This window comes from Nannospalax galili, unplaced genomic scaffold (genome assembly GCF_000622305.1).
Source record: "Nannospalax galili isolate Female #2095 unplaced genomic scaffold, S.galili_v1.0 scaffold1119, whole genome shotgun sequence".
Lineage (NCBI taxonomy): Eukaryota > Metazoa > Chordata > Mammalia > Rodentia > Spalacidae > Nannospalax > Nannospalax galili.
This window is the reverse complement of record NW_008343597.1, coordinates 2,337,549-2,357,817: the sequence shown is the minus strand read 5'-3', so window position 1 is coordinate 2,357,817 and position 20,269 is coordinate 2,337,549. Positions and strand designations below refer to the sequence as shown.

At 40.6% G+C, this 20,269-nt stretch overlaps 1 pseudogene and 1 gene segment (V, D, J or C); both read left to right on the top strand.

The window, feature by feature from the left end:
- LOC103739486 overlaps positions 1 to 20,269 on the top strand; it is a 478,332-nt gene that overhangs the window by 172,267 nt on the left and 285,796 nt on the right.
- LOC103739488 overlaps positions 18,743 to 20,269 on the top strand; it is a 12,405-nt pseudogene continuing 10,878 nt past the window's right edge.

The following is a 20,269-nucleotide window of genomic DNA, read 5'->3' as shown; positions in this document are numbered from 1 at the left end:
GGGAGAGGGAGGTGGGAGGGAGGGAAGGGGAAGAAAGAGAAAGAAACTACTTCAGGAAGAGCTCAATCCAAAACTGGATCCACACACTCAAATAATGTCACAAACAACACGCCTGTCACTTTCACAGATTCAGGCTAGAGTGATGGTCAAAACAGCACTAGGGGCCTCAGAGTTACATCTTGCTCACTAGTTTCCTACAGTGACTAAAAGGACAATGTTAATTTATTGTCTTCTAGTCATGGAGATCAGAAGTCTCACTGAACCAAGACAAAGGTGTGGACAGAGCTGTGTTCCCTCTCAAGTCTCAGGAGACTACATGAAAGTCTGAGCCTTTCATAACTCCTAGAGGTCAGTGCATTCTTCAGCTTGAGCTCTTTTCAATCTTCAAACCTAGAGATGGCGTCACTCTGACCTCTGCAACCATTCTCACATCCCCTCAGACCCTCCTGGCCTTCCTGATCCTCTTTTTCTGTCTCTTATCAGGACACTGGTGATTAAACTGGAGACTGCTTGGAGCTGCAGAATAGTCAGCCCATTCTAAAAGCCTCAATTTAGTCACATTTCTAACACCTTTTTGCTGTGTAACCTGACATGGTCACAAATTCCAGGATTAGAAAATGGTCAGTGCTGTCAATTGAAAGCTGTGTCATCCTGGTTCATATGTAGGAGTCACAACACCCAAAGAAATTGTCTTAGGAGTTGGGGCCTTTGGGAAGTGACTACTAGGTCTTGATGGTGGATGGATGTCTCATGATTAGAATTAGTACATGAACAGTGAGGCCTTTGAGGGCCCACTTGTTCCTTTCCTACGTGAGGTTATAGTGAGAAGCCAATCTTAATATCTTCCAGCCTCAAAAACTGAGAGAAATAAATGTCATTTTTAAAATCACCGAATCTGTGTTACTATTGTTTTAGCAGTCCAAACAGGCAAAGATAGACATCCTTGGGTGAGTATTATTTTGCCTATTATAACTACCAACTTACCAACTCCAGAAGAAGATACAAGCATCTTCCCTAGTAATTCCAGGAGCCACGGTGGTACTGACTCTCCTTGAGTGACCTGTCCAGGTCTGAGGAACTGGAAGAGGTAGTTCTACGAAACAAAGCCAAGGTGCCATTAGGAGAAAGCTAAATGATGGGTAGGAAACAGCAGATGACCCCAACTCTGTTAGTTTCCTTTCAAACTCTTTTTATGATTAAAAGGCAGTAAATTCACATATTAATTCTCATGAAATTTTTTTAATTGCCCAAATTTCTATTTTAACAGAGAAACCAAAGATTGAAAAATAAAACTACTGCCTAATTATATAAAAGCTCTGTTGACCAGAAATTTAGCATATATGGTGATTCAGAATCATTTCAAAGTATTCAGTAGATAAAACGGTGAATAAGAAATACTTAATGATTAAAAAATTAAAAATTTTAAAAAGAAATAATAAGTTTAGCTGGTGGATGTGTTAAATTGTATTTCTGAAAAACTGAAACTCTGAACAAAGAAAGAGACAGACTGATATAACTTGCTATACTAAGCCAGCCAGTATATTCTAAACCTAAGTCACCAAGAGTGTTCACAGGAATAAATTGGAGGAGTCAGGAAAAAATCATTCTAAGTCACATAAACTATTTAAAGATAATTCAATCATTTCCGTTGTAGGTGAAAGTTTTATTTATCAACTCACATATATTTACCATAAACAATAGTTACCGTAACTCTTAAAAACAAAGGAGTTAAAGGCAGGCAAGAAGAAAACTAGCTGCCAATTAAGGCTAAAGCAAGTATTTCACTTTGCTTAAAACGTAACCATGAATTATCAAAAAAGGCCCACAATACATTGAAGACTTAAGGTAGGTCAAAAATGAAAGCATAGAATCAGATCTTAGAACAGTAAAAACGAAATACTAGGAGGGAAGTGGCTTAGAGCATCTTTGAAGTTCAAACTGAACCAGAGCAGAAATGAGGACAAGGCTGCAAATCCACCCAATCCCCAGAAATCATGAAACACGAGCAAAAAGATGTAGAATATAATGTTCTGGAAATGCCATATCAAACTGCTATATGCCATTAGCATTCAGGCACAAGATATGAAACAAAACAGCTACAGTAAACGTGAGCATTTTTAAGACTTTAGGATAATCATAGCTTTACTGTTCAATATGTATTAAATGAGTGTCCTAGGGGCTGGAGAGATGGCTCAGCGGTTAAGAGCACACTGCTGTTGCAGAGGACCCGGGTTCAATTCCCAGCACCCACATGGCGGCTATGAATCGTCCTTAACTCCAGTTCCAGGGGAATCCAAAGCCCTCTTCTGACCTCCGTGGCATTGCACGACAGGGGTGCACTCACATACATGCAGGCAATACATTCATACACATAAAAATAAAAATAATAAAATTTTTAAAAATGAGTGTCCTAGTTTGTTTCTCCATTGCTGTGACAAAACACTCTGACCAACATCAACTTGAGGAGGAAAGGGTTTATTCAGCTTATATCTCCTGAGTCACAGCTCCTCAGGGAGCCCAAGGTAGGAACTCAGGGCAGGAGCTGGAGCACAGGCCATGGAGGAATGCTGCTTACTGGCTTGCTCCCCTGGCCCCTGCTCAGCCTGCTTTCTTATGTAACACAGGCCCACCTGCTCAGGGGTGGCACCACCCACAGTTGGCTGGGCCCTCCCACATCACTCAACAATCAAGAAGATGCCCCACAGACATGGCCACAGGCCAGTCCAATGGAGACAATTCCCCAACTGAGGCTCCCTCAACACAGGTGTGTCAAGTTAACCCTAAAGCTCTCCAGCACAATGAGTCAAGAGTTATCTCTATCACAGCTCCAGATATAATTTAGGAAATGTAGAATCCAGTACCTCATTTACTAAAAGAGAAATAAGAAACCATAATGCAGAACAAACGGCATACAGCCTCTGGCATTGCGATATTCAACCTATTCCGTTTTAAAATACTAAACTCAGGCTGGCAAAATGGCTCAGAGGGTAGAGGTGCTTGCCATCAGGCCTGACAACCTGGATTGTACCTCCAGGAGTCACATGGTGGAGGGAAGGGAATTACCCCCACCAGTTGTCTTCTGACCTACACACCACACACATACACACACACACACACAAAGTGTCATTTTTTAATGTTTTTAAAAACTAAACTCATGTAAAAAGTCCCCCCAAGCAATATAAACAGTGTGTGTGTGTGTGTGTGTGTGTGTGTGTGTGTGTGTGTGTGTGTGTGTGTGTGTGTGTGTGTGTGTGTGTGTTGAATATATTGCATGGACTTGCTTATATATGTATATAAAGTATGCATTACGTATTAGAGAGAGAGAAATATGTACATTTATTCCTCTCAGAGAGATCTATAATCCCTACCATCCTATTATATTTAGCCTTTGATTTCCCTGGAGATTCTCAGCCACCAAAGTCCCCGTTAGTCCAAATTAACCTTCATCTTGGCTGTTTCAGTGCAGAGCTCCTATCAATCAGTACATCATGATGTTTTTACTTCATAGAACTCTGCTTTCTCATATGCAATTTACCATGAGGGAATTTTTTATACATTGATAGTTTCATACAGGTATATAATGAATTTTCATATTCTTAACATCCCCTCATTATTCTCTCTCGTCCCCCCTCCATCTCCTGCTGAAACCATTCTTCTTCCCAACAAGACCCCTCTGCATTTTGTCTTCTTTTTGTGCATAACCCACTGAGTTTTATTAGAACTTCTTCCATGAGTGTGGGTTGGAGATTATCTACTGGAGCATAAGCAGCTTATCACTGGATACACCACTAGAGAAGGTGAAAACAGCACCCCTTCCTCCAGCAACCATTAACGGCCAACAGTTCCTCAGGGAGGGATGAAGCCTAATTGACCTCTCCTGGGTCAGTGACGAAATGCTGACAAGCCCCACCTTATGCAGGTAACCACAGCTGTAGTGAGTTCATGAGCACCATGGCTATGTCTAGAAAGCATATTTTTGTTGCATACCTCTCCATCCTCCAGCTCTTTCATTCTTTCCACCCACTCTTCCACGATGTTCCCTAAACTTCGAAAGGGAGTCTATAACTATCCCACTTAGGACTGAGCACTCCACCATCACGTATTCTCATCACTTTGATCACTTACAAGTTTCTGCATTAACCACTGTCTGGTGCAGTAAGAACCTTCTCCCCAACAAGGCTGAGCACAGCACTAATCTATGAAAATGAACAGGAGTATTTATAAGGCAATTTGACAATATGACCATTTAGAAAATCAGTGGTAGTAGGTTCTCCAGGACTTCTCCCCAGCTATGGGCTTTTTACCAGGTTTACATTACCAGGCATGAGTTCCCAACTGTGCAATAGGCCTCACAGCTAATCAGAAAGTGATTGGCTGCCCCCATAACAGTCATGCCACTATTGTAACCAGAGGGCACATGTGGGAGATATTTATAAACAATAGTCCTGTAGTAATCATTATTGGTATACTGTAAATCTTTATCAAACACAGAAGTTACACATTAGCTCATTTTTTGTGAGAGGCCATAAGAAAAATTCCTCCTGTGATTTAATATACAGACCACTTGGAAACTTTTATCATATAGACAAGATACTTTCCATTTGTCAGATTGTTTTCCTTCTTAGAGTGAGTGCTGGAAAGTTCAGAAACCAACTCTAACAACAGTGGCTGATTGCACATATTTTAATTTCAAATTCAATCCAAAGGACGTTTTTAACCTTACTTTTCTTCTTGTTATAGTTCTTTTGTTTTTACTCTAGATTTTATTGTGCTATATGACCCTTTTAAGAATACCTGACATGCTGAGTAAATTCAGTGAGAGGAATGAGTAGCTGGGAGGATGAATGAATGCCATGGAGAGATAAAGGACATTTACATGGCTGGGCATTGAACCTGGCATTATACTTGGATGCATGAAGATATAACAAATTCTAAGTTATTTCATATCCAAGTTATAGCAAATAGCAAGAAAACACTGGTATGCTCTCGTCTCTTGTCCTGGTCTAGAGAGTCAAAGCTTCCAATCATTCATCTAAGCAAACCACATTCCTGTTGCTCACAATTTTCTTTTGCCTGTTAGGGGCAAATTCAGTTCCCACTTTCCAAGCACAGGATTGAGGCAATTCAGGTAGAAGACTTGCTCTGTTTGGGTGGCTTTCCTGCTACACTCCTTTTGTGTAACTTACTGAAATGAAGGACTGCATTGCTTCCTCTCAAACATATCTGTGGATAGTATGGAAAGAAAGTAAAATAGTTCAGGCCTCCCAGATTAGAGTAACATTTTCTTCCATCACTGAAGTAGAAACCTCTGCTGAAGACCAGTGGCAGTATCAACGGGAGGTGGCCACAGACCAAGGGCAGAGTGGGAGCCCCGAGCTCCACCCTACCCTACCCTCAAAGGCATTCTTCCACAGGAGTAAGGAGAGGGGATAGTTCTGGTGCCTCAGATTCTAGGATTGAGTGACACAGAAAATAGGACCCAAAAATTTGAGTGAAATGCTCAACTTGCTTTCTGAACCTGCTCTGGCTCTAGGCTTACAAACTTCTATTTTTTTACATTGGGGGGTGAAGGGTGGGTGTGGATGTGGGTGTGGGTGTCATATTGCACCTGCGGAGGTCAGACAGACAACTTGAAGGACTCAGTTTTCTTCTATCTACCATGTGGGTTCCAAGGATGGACCTCAGATCCTCAGATTTAGCAGCAACAATCTCCCCAACCCTAGGATTAAGCACCTTCTTTTCCTCCTCACATTATAAATCTTTCTCTGGGGGAACTTTCCTACAGATATTCTCATGAAAATCAGTTGAGGAGGAAAATAGAAGGAAATGGAAAATAAAGAATCTTTTTTTTTTCTTATTCAGTCCCATTTCTTCATTTTTACTGGAGATAATGAAGATAGGGAAATGTCCATCCCTCGCCTGCTGGTGCAACAAGGATCTCCGTGGGGCATTCTCTTATATCAGTGTGACTCTCCCCACATACAGTGCTAATGTCTATACCAAAGGCCAACCCACTCATTAAACTTAACACTGTGAACAGCACCCCTACTGATGGGGAAACAATACCGTATCACATGTCAAAAAGAAAACTATGTCATGCCAATGTCACGCCATTGGAAAACAACTAACGAAAGACCAAAAATTTGACATCTAAAGGTAAATTAAAACTCTGACATATGAATTAATCTGATACTACCCCTGCCCTATTCTCATCCCAAATTATTTTCCTGCTCCACTGATTTTGTGCCTGTATTAATCTTAGTCTTTGCTTAAGAGCTTGGTCAGGGCAGAACCCTCAAGTAGTACACTCAACTTGTTAATCCCTATGGCTACTATGTTAACATTGTTACACTTGAAGCCTGCTTTGGTGGTTAACAAAGCCAAGAGCCTGGAATTTCCATGTCCCCTCTCTGTGACTTGAGTGCTTTGCTTTGTAACCTTTACTGCTGAATTCCTTCTGTCACAGCAATCAGCTTCTCCATTGACTTCAACAATCAAAGTTTAAGCATCTTTTGACAGAGGGAAACACTTTCTGCTTATCAAGGGGACAAAGAAGATAATCCAGTGGCATCTGCCGTAGATGCCTCTTTGCTGGAGCTGAGAATCCCTGTTGGGTAACTTCTAGCACATAACATTTATGAACTGAGAAAGGTGAGCATGTTGAATCTAAAGGCTCCTGTTTCTATCTTGCTTCTCCTGAATTCACAACTAAGGGGAAACATTTGAGAAGCTGCATGAATTTCAACAGGACTGACACCACCAAAGGCTGTAGGAGATACAAATTTTAAAAGTGCTTAGGGGATTAAACGTGGACATATAATTAGTACCCCAACCCTTGGAGAACATATTCCAAGACCTCACTGGATGCCTGAAACTACAAATAATATTGAACCCCCATTTATAATGTGCTTTCATCAGATATATGTACAAACACCTCCATGGTGAAGTTTAAATTATAAATTAGGAATGATAAGATATTAAGAACAATAGTAAGTAATAAAAAAAATAACTATCATAAGAGCCTGGGTGGTAGCTCAGTGAGTAGAAGTGCCTACCACTAAGCCCGACAATGTGAGTTCAAGACTCAGGATCCATATGGCAGAAGGAGACTGACTACTGCAAGCTGTCTTCTGACCTCCATACATGGACCATGGCACATGCACACACACACGTGCTCACACACAATAAGTGTAGAATGTAAGAGGGAGTCTGCATAGGGATAAATAACACTAAATGCCTTTTGAAAGCTAGTATGCAAACCTACTACTATACAAGCTTCTTAAAGTATATACATACATATTGTATATACATTTTTATATTGTATATAAAAAGAGTTTAGATGGAGTTTCCCTGTTGTTATAGGGTTCAATGGTCCTACCAGACACCACAAGCTAGCAAATAGAAAGCCCAGGGCCAGAAATGGACTGCCTCTTCTTTGGAGTTGTTGATCAGGGGGCTTCCATAGACTCTCAAACAATACTGGATATTGCCATTGCTCTTAGCTACCTGCCAGAACTTGACAGCAAGACCCTATTGCTGAAGAAACCACATATGTGAGCCATAGAACAAACAAGGAGAAATCAAGCTGGTACTGACCCCAAAGCTTCATATCTATGAGCTAATTTTCATAGTGCTAAAAGGTGCTATGCATGCTACCAGAAGAAAAAGTAATCAAACTTGCCCAGCTATGAATCATGAAAGCTACAATCTGGCCTAACAAGATATGCCCTTTAGTGCAATGCTGACACAAATGTTACTGGAGTAACCAACCACCTTCTGCTCAGATTTAAGGACCGCTTCACAAGATGAAGCCCATACCCGGCACTATTATCAGGTCTAGACCTGTGACTAGACAGGTCACAAGCGATAGGGCAGAATCTGCTGCTATTATTCTGCCAAAGGGCCATAGAATTAAACTGACTCCTAATGGCTTATTGTTGTGCCCATACATTAATACGTCTCTCAGATCTCACCAGAGAAGCTTTTTCTTGCGGTAGATGGAGATTAACACAGAGACCCACAACTGGTCAATGTGCAGAAAATAAGAGACTGCAGAGTGATCATCCCTGAATGGGACATCTATAATCACACCTTCTCCTCCCAAGGCTCAGGGATCTTTGGGGAAGAGAAGGCAGAAAGATTGTAAGAGCTACAGGTGGTGGGTGCCTTAAGGAAACAGTGTTTACCAGACAGCAGGGAAATTGCTCATATGAACTTATAGCAATTGTGACAGTATGCACAAGAACTATGTAATCTCGAACCAGACAAAATCCCAGCATGGAGGTGGGGAGGTTGACAAGAAGCTCTCGGCTTTAGCTGGGGAACTATTGGCAACTGATAGCTGCTAGAAGAAAAGAAGTAGTTTTCTCTAAGGGTGGGTTGATCAAGCTGCAGGGAATGGACCATGCAAGAACATCCGAGGACACAAATTAGGTTCAATAAGCCTCAAAAAAAAAATAATAATGAAACTGGGCAGGGGTAGTAAGGTGGGGTTGGAGATAGGACAGGGGTTCAGAAATCCTCAGAATTAATAAATCAATGAATAAATTTTGAAAATCTAAAAAAGAGAACTATAATATACTATAGTAAAAACCTTTAATTTCTGAATTGTTTCTGGAATTTATCTCCTATATTTGAAGGGCAGTTTTCCTGTTAGTTTGAAACCACCTGGCCCAATTCAAATTATAATTGGTCAAATTTATTAGAGCCATAGCTGTCTGTGGTCTGTTAGTCAGATTCAGGACCCATGGCCCCGAGGGGAGGGTGAAACTAACTTATAAAGGCAAAAACCACAAATGCAGTAAGAATGTCATCACACATGAGTAATGCCAGATGGTCCTGAGTAGGTCAGGATGCCCAAGTTAGCAGATAAGCAAACTACAGAAGCCAAAACAAGCTTGTGTTAGTCCTTCTCTTAATAGAGAAGGCACTTTCTGATTACTATTGTTACTTAGGCTTCTTGGCCAGGCAAGAAGCACAGCTGCAGTGTCTGGGAGGTGACCAAGGTCAGCTACTCCAAAGAAAGCGTTCTACTAAGGGGAAGCAGCTAAGTTCAGACCTTGAAGCTAGCCATTTTTCTAGCTTTTGAAGTTTAAACTGACTGCTTTATACAAAATGAAGAAAATGAAGTTACTTTGGATATTACAATTTGAGGACTCCATTTGGGGCCATTACAGTCCCTAAAATAGTAGAAAACAAAACAGTAGATCCGGGAGGACCACTGCACTGACTGACAGCAATTCTGCAGTCGTCAAACTGTGTCCATGTTTGTAGTGCATTAGACTAACGGCAGACAGTGGAAAGCTACACAAACTTCACACATTTTTAAGATGTTATCTGTAATATTTTACCATTGGTTAAAATGTTTGAATAGCTACAAAGGTTGTCAACTCCACTGTAATATAAATATTGTCATTTTCAAATGAAACATATAACAATTTTAAATATAGTCAATGCAATTATAATTCCTAAATGACTTTATAGGCACTAACATCTAACAGAATTTGTGAGAAAGCTCTTTTTCATTAGCAGTTGAAGGTTTTATATTGCTCTTTTAAATCACCTTTCCATCAGGTTCTACAGAATCTAATTTTCATGGAATATATTTTTGTGTATAAGTCTTTTGATTATCACCCAAAACATCTGTACTAAAACGGGCATGAAGTTTACTTTTTTCCATTTGCCTCTGACCATACTGTCACAAATTATTAAAGATTATGTTTTCTAGATTACTATAAATAAAATGTTAGTATACCTTTGATCAAAACAACATGGGCACGGTCTCATTCCCAACTGTTCGTCAAAACACCATGAATATGTATAGTTTTTAATAACTTTTAATGTGAAAAGGAAACATTTTTTGGAAGTACGTTTCTTAAAACAATGACTTGGCTGAGATTTAAGATTTCTGCATTCAAAGAGGCTTCCCTGATTCCAGTACCTTCTCTCTGTGTTCCTGCCTCCAAGATTTTAAACTGGAAGACATTGCTGTAAATTATTCCTTTTGTACCAAGTGGACAACGGCAGTTGGGAAATGATAGAAAGGAAATGAAAACCACAATCAAATTCTTAGACCAAAGGAGGTAACAACACAAAGTTGAAGATTCGAAATTAGTTCCTTAACCTGCATGCCTTCTCTGACTAGATCAGTGTTAGACTGCTCTAAATGTATGGACACATTCTCAGCCAGTATTCATTAAGTGAGATTTGAGGAAGATTTACAGGAGATTTCAAAGGAACTTGTTTCAGTAAATCTGATAAATTCCCCGAAACTGTTTGGCATTTCTGACTTGTTAAAAGAATTGTTGACAAGTTACAAAATTATGGGAGACTGAGTTCTTACCTAACATGAAATTATTCAAACATATGTCTTTATCTTAGGAAGGGCAGCTTGAAATGTCATGGTCGCTCATTAATAACATTATGAAAGAAAAAGCTATCCCAGTCTGGGGGAAAGAAAGCAATAATGTCTGGCTTTGGAGGGGAGAAGGGAAACACCAATGTGACGTTCTTAGCAACTACAACTTGACTGTCACAACTTATTTACCTAGCAATCTGTTGCTGAGAGAAAGCTGTCTTTACATTTCTGTTGAGTTGGAAGTTAATCTACAAAAATAAAAAAGGTGTTATAAATTAAGAGAAATTAACCACAGATTGTAGTGTCAATACTAACAGTATTTTATTTTGATATTTATTCATAATTTTTTCTTGTATGCGCTTGTGAAATCAGTCCTTCCTTATTAGTTTTTTTCAGCAAGGACTTTAATAAACCTGGGCACAGTCCCACTCCCAACTTGTACTAAAATATTAGCATTTGCCACGTTTAAGGGTATTCTGTCATCAAATCAGATAATCAGTTTCTTAAGTTACAAAATCCTGATTCTGTATGCAATTGTTTTGGACAAAAAGGTAACTGGCCATTATTTATTTACGATTATAATCTTAAGAACATTATGAGCATTCAAATATTGTCAGAAAAACTCTAAGGAGCCACATACCTTGGAATATTCCTAATAAATTTTTGATAGTCTGAATTTGGCCATGAAGGCAAGAGAAAGATGATGATTAATTTATAGTAACAGTTTCAAACTTTAAGGAGTGTATTATACCTTTCTTCATAACCATCTGGCACATCCCACTTTGAAGAGGAGCTTCACAGAAACATAATCTGCACACATAGAAATATTGCATGAAGCAAATTCTTTCATTCCGTACCTTCGTGGAAAGGTTTCATATTTCTATGGAGATAAATAAATCCTCACAATGTCGGTGTGAAGTTGTCTCTTACTTGAAGTGACCTTGCCAAATATGTCCTGACATCCTAGAAGCAAAAGCCTGACTACTTAGGAGCTACAAGGGAGTTCACTTGTCAATTCAAGAGCCTCACTCTCCATAAAACTCTTTAGGTTTTCCTCCTGCCTTTCCAGTTCTCTCTCTCCCTCAAGGGCTGTACCCTCTCTACCAATTTCTTGAATTCTGGGGCTCCTAACACTTCTTCTAGGTTATGTGCAGATTCTAGAAGAATTCACTGATTTTTCAATCTCAATTGCTATTTAACTGCTCTAGACTGACAAATCCGTAGCCTAGTGAGAGCACACCAGCACACACCTAACAGACATTTCACTTGAAAATGCTCAAATTGAGTTCATCAACACGTCACCTGCCCTAGTAAAGAAAACTGTCGTCCCTTCTGAGATTTCACTAGGACAAGGGAACTCTCTGGCAGCCCCTAAATGAACAAAGGCAGGCTTTTGTGGCCAGGTTTTTGGGATAAATTTAGTAAGATCATCTTCTAGTTAGTTATCATTCAAAAATACAAGTGTGAGATAGCTCTGGTTAAACTCACTAGGTCACAAAACAAAAAGATGAGAATAGGAAAGAGACTTATAGGGAGGAGGGGGTTCAGGGAGACGAGAGAGATAAGACAGGATAGGTGAGAATTATCAGAATGCATATACACACTACGAAATTCTCAGTGAACCAATATAATTAATAAAACTAGAAAAACACAAGTCATTAGCAAGGCTCACAAAGCCTTTGTTGCTCTGGCTTCCTTCTCTGACCTCATTGTCCACATCTGTAGGGAATACTTCAATGAGCTCGCTTGCCTCCTGGTTTCCAGCTGGTTTGGACCCAGGAGGAGCAGCTGCGGAGATCAGTAGGAAGTGTCAGATAAAGGCGAATATTCCCCAGCTTCCTCCCTGAGACTAACATAGGCTGGCATTCACCCATGAGTACAAGGTCAGCTTCTTAAAGGGGCCTTTCCAAATAGCCTGTTTCCAGTTCTGATAACCATTCCTCTCTCACTCAGTACACGGAGTGATGCTTGTCCCAGAATGTAACACTGTAGGCTTTACTCTGTTTACACTTCTGTTTGTTTAGAACTGGTACCTTGTTCCTCAAATTACACAACTGTGTGTACCATGAGTATCTTGCCAGAACCCTAACACTATCTGATTTCAGATTCAAAAACATGTCACTTTCAGCTTAAATGTTGCTTCTTCAGTGAAGCCTTACATGGACCCTGAGACCCATGAATCTGCCTTTAATCCTCCCTCAGTACCTATACATCTTTTATAACAATATCTTCACATTAATGGGAAACACTGAAAGTTAGTGTCACCTTCTATAAAGCCATCACACTTCATGATATCCGAAATGAAGTCTGCCTCATTGCAATTGTTTAAGAGCTCGCGTTGTGTAGCAATTTCCTGAAATAAAGCATTGCATCTTGGAGGGAAGCTTGTTAAGATTCAGGATGTCCCAAAGGGAGAGGAAGCATTCCATCCTGCAGAGAAGCTCATTAAGACTCAAGAATTAAACAACTCGGTAGCTTCATGAAGTCCCTGGAACTGACCACATTCATGAGCCTTCCACAAGTTTATATAAGCCCTAAGCACTGCTGAGAGACCCTCAGACCAGCTGAGCTGCCCAGACACTCTCCAGCCTGTTGAACTGCCTGCAGGTTGTGTGGTGTGCCCCAGAGTCCCTGCTGTAGCGAGCTGTCACCCATGCCAGGGTGAGCTTTTGGTGATACCAGCCTTGAGTCATTTCTGCTCCTCCAAGTAACTGCGCACCCATATTCCTGTACGTAACCCCAATAACACTCATTGGTTCACCAAGTTGGATTTGAGTAATAACCTTGCTTAGGTCTGTTCTTGGTTCCCTCTCTAGGATGAGTAGCAATTAGTGCATGTCTCTCCAGGAACAGTGTCGCACACCAGCTCAACCCGAGGCAACAGTCACTTGAGAAGTTCCTAAATGAGTGAGTCAATATATAAATGAATGAAGGAATTAATGAATAGGTAACCTTATTCGTGTTCTATAAACAACACTGCAACAGGAAAATATGAAGTAAAATTTGTTCATAATATAAATACTTGATGGCATATTAATAGTCATTTCTTAGCAAAAGAAAGAGGAAAACAGAAGAAATAACTTTCTATTAAAGACATACCTAAAACAAGTGTACATAGACAATCAAAAAGATTCAGATAAGACACATTCTCTGAAAAGAATGCAATAAAGCTAGAAATTAATAATTAAAAATAGTAAATGAGTACAAAAAGAATTAACAACATAATAGTCTAAATAATTTCCATGTCAAAGAACTAAGAATTAAAATTGCAGTATTAAATTTTAATACTAATGATAACACTGTAAGTATTAAATATCTGTGGCTTTATCCAAAGTAATACCCATAAGAAAAAGGATCCAAGTTCAGATTTGTGAGGACCAGTGTTCCTGTTCCTCTAGCTCTGCTTCCTGACTATAGATACAATGTGACCAGCTACCTCAGGCTCTGCCTGCTATGTCTTTCTGACCATGATGGCTTGTACCTTTGAGATATGAACTAAAATAAACCCTCCCTTAAGAAAAAAAAAAAAGATAACCCCTAAGACCATGATACGGATGTGATGAACTGCCAATGCCCAGTGATCAACTCTCGCCCCACTGAGCCACCAGTACTACACCTGGGCAAATTGCCCCTCTAGCTTCAAATTAATCCTCTGGAAAGCAAACTCCAATAGAGGTCATCAAAACTTTATCCCAGAATTTTTTTAAATTTGAAATTAGGCAGAGGAACCTGAGTATTTATTTGGTGACTAGACTGTGAAATAAACCTCAGCCCAGGAAATTTTTGTAGTTGTGTCTCCTGCCTTGTGGTGGCACGTACTCTGAGTGAAAGAGGCTAATGCGTAGAAGTGAAAGAACCAAGCATCCTCGCAAGATTCAGTCCCCTCACACCCTAGATGCTTGAAGCCTAGATGCACATGTGGGTGTTTTTCTCTTATTTGTTTGTTTATTCCATTGATGTAGCTTGAAAAAGTCTTGTGGAATCAGTGAGATTCTTAAATTTTCATTTTTCTAAAGAAAAAAAAATGTAAACACCTTCTGTTGTAAAAGCAATTGCATCTCAGTAATCTAAGTATCCTGAAGAGGGCACTGTTTCCATTCACAAGTTCTATCCAAAACACTACACTACTGCAGTCTTTCTTTCTTTCTTTCTTTCTTTCTTTCTTTCTTTCTTTCTCTCTCTCTCTCTCTCTCTCTCCCCTCTCTTCTTCCCTCCTCTTTCTCCATTTCTCCCTTCCCACCTTCCCTCCCTTCCCTCTCCTTTTTATGAAAAGGAAGACCTAAGTGGATTGCTTCAGGAAAACCTATGGTATTTGGAGATCCCCAGCCAGCATTCACAGCTCCTAAATCTGAGTCTTCTGTGAGCTGGTCCACAAGGAAAAAGAAAAAAGAAGGAGCCACTAGCAGTGATTCTGTGGTTCGACTAGACTGTGAGTTGAGGGTTTATTAAAAAGAGAGTGTGAGAGAGAGGAGTTATCTGTATAATGCATGGTGGGTAGCAAAAATGCCCAGGGTGTTTCACCTGAGTTCCTTGAGGAGGAACTGGATGATGGAGCATCCAGGTACCCCATCTTCCTGAAATGCTCTCTTTGCACAGGATTAAGTGGAGAGATGACAGTGGAACAAAGCCTTTGGTCCCTGAGCACACAAGAGAAACAAAACAGTGTTAGCTAGTGCAGTTATTCAAGCACTGCTTCAGACAGACGGAGTATGAGCAAGATCTGAGGGAAAGCCTGGAATTTCTGTTTGTACTGCTGTCGAATGCAACATTGAAGCAGGATGGATGATTAACAGTGTCACTGATGCCAAAGCCCGTCTCAGTACCCTGAGCTTCCCAGCACCCCAGCACCATCTCTCTACCACCTATGTTGCTGTGGGCACACACAGTGTTCTGCTGACACTGCTGATCTATACCCAAACCTGCAGCTAGCGTTGCAGGCGTCCAGAAAACTGAAATTGCAGTTGTAAGGCTTAGCTCCATCTCTGCATCTTTCTTTAAGAACAATTCTAAAACACATGAAAAGAAAGTACTGTTTAATTTTTTGTTTTCTTAATTGTTGAAATTGTCCTTAAAGGAAAACAGATTTAAAGAGGAAAATCCTAAGCATGTCTTTCCTGGGAACACACAGTCTTATCCTTTACTGCCTCACAGTCAACATCCATTAATTTTACACTTGCTGCAACTGTCACACAAAAAAAAATCCCTATGAAATATAGAATCGTTATTTGTTTTATATGTGAATGGCATATACAGCATTTGCCACTGGAAGGGACAGAGTGCATAATTTATAGACGACTGTTCTAAAAGGCTCCTTACCTAATGTTTCCTGATGAAACAAGGGTGCACTGGTCAGTTAATGTCCACGTGATCTAGGTATCTGCTCACCACAGTATTTGGAGAGATTCCTATAGGACTTTCAAAGACAATAAACAAGTTAGTTGAAAAGGCCTGAATGTACAGCAGTGAGCTAAATCATTCTGCATCTATCAGGCCTCAAACTCTGGGGTCCAAAATCTCCTGTCTCTTTTATTTTTTTTTTCCAACTGATTGTTACATTGTTACATTGATTGTTACATTGATTGTTAACTGCCAAATAAGCAGGAAGCCATCATCTCTCTCTTGAGGCTTTTCTCATCACTGTCCCTATGGTCTGAAAATACAGGAAACTTAAGCCATTTAGAAAGGGTTGTGCCTTCACCATGCCTAAGCACTGGACCTCTCCATGCAGCTCACTGACGTTCAGTCTCCCGTATGGTCTGAGGTCATGGTGTACAAGAGTTGATGCAGCCCCTGAAGGATGACCCCATCCTTCCAGCACAGCTTGGCTGAGGTCACCTCGTCCCTGGGCTCCCAAACAGGAAGACTCTGATCCTAGCCTCTTCATAGATACATGGCCACTGTCTGAACCCCAGGTAACCAAAGAATCTGGGTTCAGATGGGTTCTGACATTCATATCATGGATGGCCAATCATAATTCTCTTTTCCATTCTCTACAATATTTACTTAAGTGATAAGTATATTTTGTTTTATAAAGAATCTCATTACATTGCTTTCTGTAAGGTGGCAATAGGATTATGCACCAACTCTATTAGGAAAGGTATTCTTAGTAACCCATGAGAATCTCGTGGGCCCTGCTCTGACCAAAGCCACCTTCAATAGCCCAAGGATGATTTATAAGCCCCAAATAAGACTCTACAGAGTGACCAATTCCAGTATCCTATTAGAGACCACCCAAAATGATTCCATGGTATCAATGCCTAAGAGACACTGTCTTCAGTGACTTAACATGCATTTTCTATGACTTCCTTACTGAATAGAACCAACCCAAACTTTATCACTGGTAAGTACTCAATTTCGTGATTTAAGTGAACTAATCACAATCTAACAGAACATAAAATTTCACATTAAATTCTAATATCCTTACTAAAGCATTAATAAAAATACTATCTATAGGTGTCACTTGTGATACAACCCACATTTTGCTTTTGGGCCCTGCTGCATCTCCATGTTCCCTATAATCTATTCCAAAAAGTTTACAGTGGGCAGTCACTGGTTAGAAAATGCTCATGAAATTCGAGAATGTTCCTGATCTTTACACACACACTGTTTTAGAATGTTTGTGCCCCTGAAATTTGTATGTATGCATGGCCTGTCCACTCGTGTAGGGGTTCGAAGACAGGTCATCTCTGGGGAGTTACCGAGATTAGATAAGGTAGAAGGTGGAGTCCTCGTGAGTGGTTAGTGCTCTCATAAAAGGTAGAGGAGAGCTTGCTTCCTCACTCTTGTTATGCCATGTCCGGATACAACCGGAAGTAGAAGTCTACTGTTCTTGGGCAGGGTCTCACTAGGCCTCTACCATGCTGACACTTCCTCTCCAGCTTCCTCCCTACAGACCTGGAAGAGGTAAATTTCTGTCATTTTATGTGAAGTCAGTCTGTGACTTTACTACAACAATCCGAACTAGGAAGTGTACATATTTTCTGTCCTAATATCGGTTTTTACTGTTTTAGAGGCTTTCGGTCCCTCCTATTACCTCAAAGTGTTGGTATCGCCTTCACCATGTTTGGGGACCACTGTCCCGCTGTGTGGCAGCTCTGATCCTCCCTCTGCCAGCACAGTCTGCACATGCAGTCTGCAGCTTTGTGCCGCCCCTCTTCTATTCTGGAAAATCTGTTAGTGAACTTGAATCAGTCATAAATTGAAATCTAAGCTCAAATCAGGTGACCCCACTTTAGAGGATCAGCGACCCCAGACACTGTGAAAAGCAAGAAAATCTTCAGAGCCCACAAAGATTCAATACTCCTGGTCCTCAGCTGTTGGGTGCACGACTATTTCCACCTGTAATTGCAACCCACTTTCTTTACCTTTCAGGAATTTATACAGAGCAATATGTGGCCACAAATAAAGAAAATTTAGATTTATTACAGTCTAAATTTAAATTGACTTTAGAATTACTAATAAAAGTGTTCCAGCTGAGTATCCAACACAGTGGGATGCTGAGTTCCATAACGCCATGTAGCCCGCAACTTTGGTGCCTCCAGCTTTCTTTCTTTTATGTTGTGTAATTTGAACTTCTTGGTAAAATGGCATGATCTCCACCTGTAGGTAAGTGGGACCACCTGGTTGATAAGTAGAATGACAGTCCAAACTTAGCAGTTAGTAAATAGAAAATATGCTACAAGAGAACTTTTGACTAAAATCTCTCCTTTTCATTACAAATTCATAAATGTAGAAGCTTCGTACATGATACTGTGACTTCAACTGTGTTATAAGCCCCCAAAATACACAGGTTGATCCCATTCTTCCAAGAGTATTCTAAATACTATGAAAACAGAAATGAAGTCAGAGTGTGAGATACATATCTGTGTTAGTTACTTTTCTGTTGCTGTGATTAAAAGGAAGAGTTTATTTAGCTTATGCTTCAAAAGAGCCAAGAGTCTACCATGGCTGGGAGGCACGGCGGCAGAGGTGTCTGGTGTAGGAGCAGAACCTAAGCTCTCACATTTTCAAGCAGGCACAAGAAGCAGAATGCAAAGTCACAGGTACAGGGAGCAAATATTTTCCTAGTGGGTCACTAGGGGTGATAATGAGTGGAATAATTCCCACTTCTACCCCTGGATACTGGAGAAACAGTACCATATATTGGACACTGATTCAAAACATATACTGCCTTCTGGAGGACCCTGCCCCAGCCCTCCAGGCTATTGTCACCTAATTGGCTCTGTATGTCTTTAAGAGGCCATTCTATCATTCTATCAAGCCAACTGCTTCAGGATAGTGGGGAACATGGTAAGAACAGTAGAGTCCATGACCATGGGCCCACTGTCACACTTCTTTAGCTGTGAAGTGAGTTCCCTGGTCAGAAGCAATGCTGTGTGGGATATCATGACTGTGGATAAGGCATTTAGTAAGTCCCTGGATGGTAGTTTTGGCAGAAGCATTACATGCAGGAAAGGCAAATCCATAACCAGAATAAGTGTCTATTCCTGTAAAGACAAAGCACTGTCCCCTCCAAGATGGAAGTGGTCCAATGTAGTCAACCTGCCATCAGGTTGCTGGCTGGTCACCATGGGGAATAGTGCCATATCAGGAGCTTAGTGTTGGCCTCTGCTGTTGGCAGATCTGGCCCTCAGCAGCAGCTGTAGCCAGATCAGCTTTTGGGAATGGGAGTCCATGCTGTCGAGCCCAAGCATAACCTCTGTCTCTGCCACCATGGCCACTTTGTTCATGGGCCCATTGAGCAATGACAGGGATAGCTGGAGAAAAAGGCTGACTATCCACAGAATGGGTCATCTGATCTACTTGATTATCGAACTCATCCTCTGCTGAAACCACCTTTTTCAGTTTATTATTTATTTAATAACCATGTGCTGAATAGTTTTAGTGTCAAACTTGACACACCTGGGTTGAGGGAGCCTCAATTGGGAAATTTCCTCTATTGGACTGGCCTGTGGCCATGTCTGAGGGGCATCTTCTTGATGAGTGATGTGGGAGGGCTCAGCCCACTGTGGGTGGTGCCATCCCTGGGCAGGTGGGCCTGTGTAGCATAAGAAAGCAGACTGAGCAGGGGCCAGGGGAGCAAGCCAGTAAGCAGTGTTCCTCCATGGCCTGTGCTCCAGCTCCTGCTTCCAGGTTCCTGCCCTGAGTTCCTACCTTGGGCTCCCTGATGAACTATGACCTGGGAGATGTAACCTGAATAAACCCTTTCCTCCCCAAGTTGGTAGTGGTCAGAGTGTTTTGTCACAGCAATGAAGAAACAAACTAGGACAAACCACATACTTAGAAGAAGCATTTCATTACAACAGCATTGACATATTCAATAATAATTTTCTGAGCTAAGATACATCTTTTTCAAAATTGGCTATAATTTTTAGGTTTACAGTTGAATTGTTACAGTTATACAATATTTTGCTCAGTATAAACCCTATAAGACATAAAATTAAGTGGGGTTTTAACCTTTAAACAAGATTTCCATTTCATTATTAAAAGTTTCATACAGAAAAATTCATTTTCAATGCAATTGACATTAAGATGTTTGAACATGTGTTTCTAATCTCTATATATCTGATTATTACTAGTCATAGTCTGTTACTTTCTGAGCTCCTTAGCATCTAAGCATGGATATAAAGTCAGCAGGTATATTTCAATGGTAATGTTTTTCACGTCTACTAGTTATTAAGGAGCAAAATTTTTATGCTTTGAAGAATTTTTTTTATAAACCCACTTCCCAGGTAGCACCCTCCCATAGCCTCCCTCCCCTGACTAGAGCCCTTATACTCTGATAATCCCTGTAACTGTCTGCTGTGTTGTTGGCACCCCAAGCCATTCCCCACTACTTGCCCTTCTGGTGAATCTAGTCAGCCTATCTAGAGGTCTTTGTTTTAGGAGGGTCAGCTGTTCCTCATCTAGTGG